Source organism: Sebastes umbrosus, chromosome 16, assembly GCF_015220745.1.
Source record: "Sebastes umbrosus isolate fSebUmb1 chromosome 16, fSebUmb1.pri, whole genome shotgun sequence".
Classification (NCBI taxonomy): Eukaryota; Metazoa; Chordata; class Actinopteri; order Perciformes; family Sebastidae; genus Sebastes; species Sebastes umbrosus.
This window is the reverse complement of record NC_051284.1, coordinates 19,564,866-19,575,347: the sequence shown is the minus strand read 5'-3', so window position 1 is coordinate 19,575,347 and position 10,482 is coordinate 19,564,866. Positions and strand designations below refer to the sequence as shown.

At 39.2% G+C, this 10,482-nt stretch overlaps 1 long non-coding RNA gene across 1 annotated transcript in view; it reads left to right on the top strand.

Moving 5' to 3' along the window:
* The first annotated feature begins 8,312 nt into the window (after positions 1 to 8,312).
* Positions 8,313 to 10,482, top strand: part of LOC119474690 — a 63,262-nt gene continuing 61,092 nt past the window's right edge. The window contains exon 1 of the long non-coding RNA XR_005203617.1: positions 8,313 to 8,416. This is a non-coding gene — a long non-coding RNA (uncharacterized LOC119474690). The remainder of the gene's footprint in view (positions 8,417 to 10,482) is intronic.

Here is a 10,482-nt window from a genome sequence, read left to right as displayed (position 1 = left end):
TGTCATAATTTGCATAAATCACACAATCTGTTGTCCTCCTGGATGTTTTTAAATCTGCCAACTTCAACGGCTAGAGGAAGGATTTCTGTTTTCAGCTTTGCAACTGAATAACTTTGACTCCTTGATTGTTTATCGAACAAAACAAGAAGTTTACAGATGCTACCGTGGTCTCTGGGTAATTATAATGACCGTTTTTTTACTATTTCTTTTACAAAACAAAGAATCAGTCAATCAAGAAAATCATCAGCAGGTTAAAGGACCAGTGTGTAGCATTAAGGGGCATTGGCAGAAATTGAATATAATATTAATAGTTATGTTTACATTATTATATAATCAACAAAAAATACGAATCGTTTTGTTTTCGTTACCTTAGAATGAGCCGTTTATATCTACATAGGGATGCTGCCACATCCTACACTGCACCTTTAATCAGTAATAACAACAACAACATTCCAGCCAATGTCCTTAAATCATTTTATTTTAATTTCATGAAGTATTTAAATGACCAATGAAAGCAAACTCCTGCATACATACCCTCTCTTTTCAATTTCATGAATCAATTCAATTGAGTTCCAAACAATTAAAATAGATCATTCTTTTGCAATGAGCAGATCACATTTTGGAAACAGACATGAGTGTGCAAAGCGCCTTTCCTAGGCAGAGATGAAGAATTAGGTTTTCTCTCAGAAGTCCCAAACAAAAGGATCAACCTCTTTTTTATCACAACACGTGCTTTATGGATTACTTCCTGTTTCGGTAATGAGAGTGTTTTTGTTTTAATGTTGTTGGCGTTGGCGTTGTATTTCGGTAACAGTTGGCTGTAGTAGCTTATCTCCCGGTTTGGAGAGAGAGTATTAACTTTTGATGTTACGCAAGGTGAAGGTGAAGCCGTGAGTCACAAAGGATTGGTGAGCGGAAGGCCAATTGTAAACAAGTGTGTTTTTGTTATTTGGAAGGGGGTGATTTCAGGAAACCAGACATTTGTTGTTCCCCAAAGACATTTCCGCAAGATCTGTTGCCTTGTCCCAAGCTGACACTGAATACACAGTTGGCCGGAAGTACCAATGTTGTAAACTCACTTTCTCCTTAACTCCATTATAAGGCAGTGAGGAAGACTATACTTTGAAGGTATTATATGAACATTTATAGTCCTCTGAGATGTTCAGACATGTTGGAATCTACTGGGAGCTATTGGGATCTACTGGCCAAACACCATCAGACAGCAACATCAACCTGTGGGAATGCACAAAACAAGAGACAGTAGAAGTACAGCTAAATAGTAGAAAGTGGAGCTGGATTGGATACACTCTAAGAAGCAAAACGACAATAACCAAGCAGGCACTGAAATGGGACCCACAAGGCAAATGGGGGAGAGGAAGACCCAGAAACACCTGGAGAAGGAGCACGGAACGAGAAAAAAGAAGGGACTGATGTGGAAACAGTTGGAGAAGATGGCCCAAGACAGACAAGGCAGGAAACTATTCATCAATGGCCTATGTTCCGCAAGGAATACGAAAAAACTCTGGCGAGACTCACTGCCCGACGACCTATCCTGACCTTAATCATTCAAGGTCAATGCCTAACCTTAACTATTCAATGTCAATGTCTAATCTTAATTATTCAAGGTCAATGCCTAACCTTAACTATTCAAGGTCAATGCCTAACCTTAACCACCCTTAACCATTCAAGGTCAATGCCTAACCTTAACCATTCAAGGTCAATGCCTAACTTTTACTGTTCAAGGTCAATGCCTTACCTTATCCATTCGAGATCAATGCCTAACCTTAACTATTCAAGGTCAATGCCTAACTTTTACTGTTCAAGGTCAATGCCTAACTTTAACTATTTGAGGTCAAAGCCTAACCTTAACCATTCAAGGTCAATGCCTAACTTTTACTGTTCAAGGTCAATGCCTAACCTTACGCCTAACCGTCTCGGGAGAGTTTCACAGTTTGCATGTTACCTTCTAGACACAACCAAATGTTACAATACAACATCAAAACTAGACTACAAAGGTTACCATCGGGGTACTCCTTGTAGCCTCGTGGTTAAGACACATACTGTTGTCTCTCCAATGATAAGACATAATTGCCAAAAAAAGGTTACTATCATCAGTTACTGAATGAAGAACTCTATTGTTTCAGCCATCCTCTCAAGTTAAATTTCTTTTCTTCTGACTCTGGCAATTTCATGGTTATTTATCACAGTGAAAGTTGTTAATGTAACAGTTGCCATATTCTTATATGTTTACTATCAGTCTGTATCGAGTCTTCTGATGTCTGAATAAGATCACATGAATCTCTCCACACCACAAAGTTTCTTTTTTTAGCTTTGCTATTCATTCCAGCAGAGCAGCAGGACCGGATGAGAACTCAATGTTCTCCCTTCTCACTGAGTTTAAACTAGAGACCTTTGCTATTGGTTAATAAATTATATCTACACTTATAGTCCAGCAGTGAAATGATTAGTTTAATTAATTCCCTCTTTGTGTTACATTATCTGGTTAACATCATTACCCATGTAGCCTATATGCATTTGTCTAATGTCAGCTTCCCTTTCACTACTTTCTACAGCACGGTGCCAGGACTGCTGCTCAACAGCCAATCACATTGCTGTTTATTAAACCTGCACCCTCCTATACCCGCAACCTCAGCCGCAGTGTCTTTTTCTGCACCTTCACCATGACTGCCAGCCTGAATCACATCCTCCTCATCCTCACTAGAGGTCCCCCGACCGTGTTCAATAAGAATAAACAACAGATAAAATATATAAAGGTAGATAATAATAATAATAATAATAATAATAATAATAGTAAAATAAGGATGAAAGAAGGCTAAGAAAACACAATATGTAAGCATTTATATACAGTAAGTGTGAATATTACAAATCCATTTAATATGGAGTGGAGAGCCTAAAGTTATTGTGATATATGTCAACATACTACCAGAGTTATAAAAGCTAACGTGGTGCCGGATGTGTTTTACAACAGCTGCTTATCTGCTCTGATTAGAACTCTTTAATGTGCTGCGACCTCGGTGATCTAATGAGAGATTATCAAAGCAATTTCTGCCTCTCCATCTTTCCGCATATTAGCCATGACCCAAAGTGAACCTGCAGCCAGGGTGTCACTCTTATCTAAGCGTTTCCGTTTGGGACTTTTTAAGCATCATCACCGACAGGTTGTGGCTGTTTGCTATTGCTCACATTACCACACTATCACCAGACCTGTGTTGTACTTGGATAGCCGCCAGTGTGACCGTTGGGGTGCTGGTGTGACGCCAAAATGTGTGTCACTTTCATGACGTCTAAATCCTACTGAAGGCAACGAGATTTGAAAAGCAGCATTGATACTTTGTACACTTTAAAAGGCTGGAAAGATATAATGGCCAACAAAAGAAGCAATACCATGAAAAGACAAAAAAAAAGGCTTCATTTCATTAGCTGATTTGGCTGATTATGTTGTACGTGTGTGATGTGTTTGAGACATACAGACGATACCGAAATGAATTCTTTCTGATCCAGAGCAGAGCTGCTCCTCTCTCAAATCCCTCAGCATCTCCTGGGCTTGTGTATCGCAGTGTATCGCTGCCAAGCTGTCCTCACTTGCCCTACCTGACTCAGAGGTGGCTCAGAGCCAAGACCGACAGACTGCTGGAAGGGAAACCTGCCTCCATCTGGAACCTCGCAGGCTGCCAGTAAAAGCCAGCTCATAGACAAAAATGTTACGTGGTCTGTCTGTCTGTCTGCTCTGGTCTTTATTCAAACAGGCACAGCAGCATAGAAACCTATTTTACATAGTAGTAGCTCTTACTATAGGTGCGACTTTTTCTTAATTATTATGTACAAATTTGAGAACATTGTGCAAATAACAGGTGTGTAACGTAAAAGGGAAATTTGTGGTGGAGGACAAAAAAGGTCCACGTGAACTGCATAGCCTACCATTTGTATATTTCTTTATGGGTTACTTTTCTGACAATTTGTCTTCTTCGGCCTATCAGCATATAAGACATTCACCGATGGCAGTGGCCGATGTTTGTGTTCATTTTGTGCCGATTAAATGTTGTGTTGTTAGCTGCTGATTTAATCCCATTTAATTTATGTTTCACGAAATGTTTTTGTTGGGCTATAGGTAATAAATTGCTCTCATTGAGTAGGTAGTTGTATACAAGCTAACAGGCTTTTGAAGCAGTTATTTTTCATGTGAAAGAAGGTTATTTTAAAGCTTGTTTCATAAATTTGTACGATTTAATTTGTGCTCATTTAATGAATTAATGAAGGGCTGAATTAAGAGTGTAGTTTATAATGAAGATCTCTTTGTTTTTCTGGCACCAAAGGGGGAATAAATAACAAAATAAACAACAACAAAACATCGGTATCGGCTATTGGCCAAATTTTGATTTCAAATATCCGTATCGGCCCATAATTTTGCAATCGGTGCATCCCTACTTTATTTCAAAGGTCACATCAGAAAATGAAAGGCATGAAAGTCAGGCGATCAACACTCCTGGATCTGACCCAGACACAACATGACCCCATGAAACGTGTCCCAGATTGTTGATGCCCCCAAATACTGTCTCTCGTTGTAATCACATACACCAACACGTTCTCATCCCAACTCGTCATATACTGACGCTTTGTCAGACCCCTCGGCATCACTTTTCGGTCGCACAGCACTTTCTCTGAGCGTTTACTGTTGACACGGATGGTTTACGTTGTAGTTAATGGAAAGCCCAATGTGTCTCATCTCAAGCCTCAGTATTTGACACCCCTGGAATTAGAACGGGTTGTAAATACTTAGAATTTCATTACGAATGTCACTTGAAGCAGAAGCTATATTGTTTCTGTTGTGCTCTTTAATAATAGACCATCAACTAGATGCAGGACAGGGCCAGCAAAGCTTTAACAGGAGTTGACAAAGATCTTTAACATTTGAACTGCATCTTTTGCCTATACTCTATATTTTTTGGGAGAGTCAGTGATGCTTACTCGCGTCTTATCCTTTCAGATACTGAGCAGAAAAAGATGTGGGACTGAAAGAAAAATGGATGTCATAAAGACTTATTCATAACCTCTACACTCTTCATTGCTGAGTAATGAATAAACCAGTGTACCGATCATCTCTCTGTCATTTCATGAGTGTGTGTTTAAGTAGGACACGAGTCAGTCTGGAAGACATTTATTGGCGTTGACTCTGATAAAACCTGACATGTTTTTGTGCACCTGACTTTTGAGTATCCTCTGGTGTTAGGCGGCCATAACACATACCTACTGATCACTGTTTAGATCATTAAGCAGTGTGGTGCAGGACACTTTAATTTCTCAAAATGAAATTTCTTTTGCAGACTTTTCATAAAAAATCTGGTATCTCTAATTGAATGCAGAAAGCAACTGAAATGGGAGTATATTAACCTGCCCCAAAGGTACAAAGTTGCATTAGAGAAACTATCAAATACTGTATATACTCTAACTGACACTGGACATGCCCAAGAAGAATTTGGACATGCTCTTTCTCTAGTTTTAGTTTCCTCTCTTAGCTCCCCACTCTAATCAGACATGCAGGATTTTGAAAAATAGTCTCTACTTATTCTGTCAATCTTGTTAATCCACTCATAACATGTGCCGTGGCGGTTTACTCACCTCAGAAGCCTTCATGAGAAGCAGCCAGGCGTCTCAGGTTTCTAGGTTGAAGTCCTGCCTCGATCCTATAGGGGGAAGTGTTACCCTGCAGGGGCCGGACCAGGAGCCAGGATGGAGGGGAAGATGAGAGCTGGAGGAAAGGGCACCTGAGGTGAATGGCGGGGTGGCAGCCGCAGCCTAAAGCCTCACCACAGCCCATTAGATTACCCTGCTGGCTGCTTCAGCTCTGCATTTCTCTCTCTTTCTCTCTCTCACTTTCTGGGGCTGGAGAAGAGCTGTAATGTGCCTCATCTCATTATCTTCAATCAGGTATGTAGAGGTTTGAAAATAACTGATAAACACGGCCATTTCTTTCCCTGCAGGGCAGGAAGACACGGTTTAGTGTCTTTTGTTCTTGGGTTGATTTTAATCTTTTCTTGTCTTGTGGGTGAAATTTTCCTTCATATGAGGGGCTCTGTCTACTTCAGATGATGCTGTTTTTTTAATGAAACATTTCCCCTGGCTTATAAATCACTTTAGTGCAAAGTAAATGCTGTAAGCGTACTGCATTCTATTTAAAGTCGCATTTCTTTCTGATGCAATTTATTATTATGAAACTCCATTCACTATTACACTCAGTCCCACATCTATGCAAAGCTTTAATCACGAGGGAGGGGGTGGGGGGGATGTTAGAAAGGAAAGAGCCTCCTCATGCTTTTTAGGCAATATACTTGATAACAGACAGGGTTTTCTCATGAATAGTCTTTCAATCACAATGCACAGGGGAGGACACCAGTGGAAGGTTAAAGCTACAGCAGCTACATCAAATTCAAGGTTCAGCCAACCTTAAGACCAGAATGGACACTGATAAATTTGTCAGAACATCTAGCGAGACCCTAACGAAGGGTCAAAGGTCATAGACCAGGAGTCAGTGGACAGAGGCAGAGGCAATCTTTGAACAGAAACAAGGATGCTGCCCACAACCACCACCATACAACCGCCTGCTATCAGGTCATCCAACTACCATACTTATGATGATACCTGATCCGTCTCCATCTGCTGAGGATTACCACATATATCGGAATCAGCGTATCTATGCAGGACAGAGACAGTGACCTAATGATGCAGTTTGTCCACCAGAGAGCACTGACAAGTTTATTTTTCGACGGTAAAGTCCTACTCTGCATGCATTTTTGTCACAACTTTTCACAAATAATCCAGATTTATTTATGTTTTATTACTCTCAATTGTTGATATTGGTATCAGTCTAAAAAAAAATCAGCGTTGGTCCAGATTTTAAAGAATTTGAGTTGAAAACTCCAGAAAAGCCAAAATAGACCTTGAGTCAAGATTTGGGTCAGCCAAAGTAGTAGCCTTGGCCAGTGGTTTCCAAACAATTTCACATCAAGGGCCATAGACCATAGACCTACAACAATGATAAATAAAAATTGAAAATGTAAACAAAAAAACAGCTATTCATTTCCACTAGTTTTTAAAAAAAAAAATCCACAGTGAGCCACTGGAGAGGGGCTAGAGAGCCGCATGTGGCTCCGGAGCCACAGGCTGCAGATCCCTGGCTTATATCAAACATCAGGGGTATGAGGACTGGGGGCAATATCATCTCATAACTTCTTACGATAATCAATACATGGTTAAAAAACTGTTGGGCTGCTACACACACATTGTACTTGTTGTAACCTTTATGAATGTTATGATGTTTTGTTGAAAGGTTTGGTGTTGATTCAACTTCATGGTAGTTTTTTTGTCCACTCCATTTATATCAAGGAGGCTGAATAACAGAAACACAACATCCTCCAACATGTCTGAGATCATAAAGATTGTTATTGCAGGATACTGTTGTGTTAGACTGGGTTAATTTTAGCTATAGGTGTAGCCAGGGAATGAAATTAGCACCTGCCACCTGCGAAATAACAGGGTAAATGTTGGCTGTGGCAGGTAACAATTTCAGGTCACCTGGCACCATGGCAGAAAGGTTTTCCTTATATTGAAATATTATTTTTCAAAAGCAATTCCTAAATTAAAAACAGTCAGTGATTAAGGTTACATGATTCATATTTCTACTCTTTGTTACCACTGACTCAGTGTTTACTAGGGGTGTAAGAAAACATACAAAATATGGAGTATTGCAATATTATGTTTTGTGATACTGTATCGATTCTCAAAAACCCTGTATTGATTTCTAATTAACAGTTTACAAGCAAAGATTAACTCAGTCAATACTTTATTTTATTTGCAAAGACAAATGCAAATGCAGATCCTACTATTCTGATGGCATAAAAAAGTTTAAAAAACATTTTTTTACTCAGATTTTATGCATGTGGCGATGTGTTTTTCATACTATGACCGTTTTCCTAAATTAGATTTAAAAAAAAAATCTATATATTGCCTTGCTTACAGTACTGCAATATGTTGCGATATATTGAATCGTAACCCCTGTATCATGATACGTATCGTATCACCAGATTATTGCTCATACACAGTCCTAGTGTTTACAATTCTAAAGCGTTCTAGATTTTAGAAGTGGCAGACAAAAAATGTGTGTGTTTAATAGAAATGTTCAGTGACCTGCCACAGTGGCACCTGAGGAAAAAACTTAATTTCAGACCCTGGGTGTAGCCTACCTAACTGGAGTGAATATCCAACCTGCCTGTTCCAATATGGCGGCCGGATATTTAAACAACCTTGCGTTGCTAGGTTACGGCTGCACTGCTTAACGTATACTGTCACAATCAAGCAACACCTGCGAGCAGTCGGACCTGTTTAGCTTCACTTCAACAATGTAAGTTGCTGCTCATGCTAACATGTGTGTGTGTTGTGAATTGATGTGTTTTGGTTCTGGTCTGAGTTTGTGTGCTTTACTGGCAACATCAATTGTCTGGTAAAGTTGTTTTGTTTGTTTATTTGCCATGGTGTTGTTGTGATTTATGCTAGCTAACTAACTTCGTCTGTTGGCTGTTGTTTGACACACTTTGTGATGCGTTCATGCTGCTGATAATTAGTGGGACATTTGAACATTTGTCTGTTGTGGCCTGAATTGTTTTGGTTGTTCATGTTGTTTTGAGGTGTTTGAGGCTAATATAACAATTGGCCTTAAGTATGTAAATATGACTGTTGCTCATTTCCTGTAGGGTGAATTAAGTTTTCAGTTTTTTTAATCTCAGTCTTGTGTAAGCTGTCTTGCCACAAATGAAAACAAATGCCCACCACATGATACATTTCTGTAATACTAACATCAATTAGCTGGTAAGTTGTTTGTTTGTTTATTTGCCACGGTGTTGTTGTGATTTATGCTTGCCAGCTTATTTTCCTGTTGGCTATTGTTTGGCAAACGTTGTGATGCATTCATGCTGCTGATTATTAGTGGGACATTTGAACATTTGTCTGTTGTGGCCTGAATTGTTTTGGTTGTTCATGTTGTTTTGAGGTGTTTGAGGCTAATATAACAATTGGCCTTTTCAGTATGTAAATATGTCTGTTGCTCATTTCCTGTTGTAGGGTGATTGGGACAGTTTTTGAATCTCCGTCTTGTGTAAACTGTCTTGCCATAAATGAAAACAAATGTCCAACCCATGATACATTTCTGTAATACTGAAGATGTTACCTATCCATTTGAGGAGGAACAAAGGTTGCTTGGCACACTTTGTGATGCGTTCATGCTGCTGATTATTAGTGGGACATTTGAACATTTGTCTGTTGTGGCCTGAATTGGTCTTGGGAACATTTCCCACCAAGGTTGTTCCTGTTGTTTTGAGGTGTTTGAGGGTAATATAACAATTGGCCTTAAGTATGTAAATATGACTGTTGCTCATTTCCTGTAGGGTGAATTAAGTTTTCAGTTTTTTTAATCTCAGTCTTGTGTAAGCTGTCTTGCCACAAATGAAAACAAATGCCCAACACATGATACATTTCTGTAATACTAACATCAATTAGCTGGTAAGTTGTTTGTTTGTTTATTTGCCATGGTGTTGTTGTGATTTATGCTTGCTAGTTTATTTTCCTGTTGGCTATTGTTTGGCAAACTTTGTGATGCGTTCATGCTGTTGATTATTAGTGGGACATTTGAACATTTGTCTGTTGTGGCCTGAATTGTTTTGGTTGTTCCTGTTTTGAGGTGTTTGAGGCTAATATAACAATTGGCTTTAAGTATGTAAATATGACTGTTGCTCATTTCCTGTAGGGTGAATTAAGTTTTCAGTTTTTTTAATCTCTGTCTTGTGTAAGCTGTCTTGCCACAAATGAAAACAAATGCCCAACACATGATACATTTCTGTAATACTGAAGATGTTACCCATCTAACATCAATTAGCTGGTAAGTTGTTTGTTTGTTTATTTGCCACGGTGTTGTTGTGATTTATGCTTGCTAGCTTATTTTCCTGTTGGCTATTGTTTGGCAAACTTTGTGATGCGTTCATGCTGTTGATTATTAGTGGGACATTTGAACATTTGTCCGTTGTGGCCTGAATTGTTTTGGTTCCTGTTTTGAGGTGTTTGAGGCTAATATAACAATTGGCTTTAAGTATGTAAATATGACTGTTGCTCATTTCCTGTTGTAGGGTGAATTAAGGATGCTTGGGACAGTTTTTGAATCTCAGTCTTGTGTAAGCTGTCTTGCCATAAATGAAAACAATTGCCCAACACATGATACATTTCTGTAATACTGTAGATGTTATCTATCCATTTGAGGAGGAAAAAAGGTTGCTTGGCACACTTTGTGATGCGTTCATGCTGCTGATTATTAGTGGAGCATTTCACAATGGTCTGTTGAGAGAACACTTTCTCTTAAAATAGTGGGTTTATGGTCAGCTTGCTTGAAACTTGTCAGAAAGTGCTGAGCCCCTGTTCTGT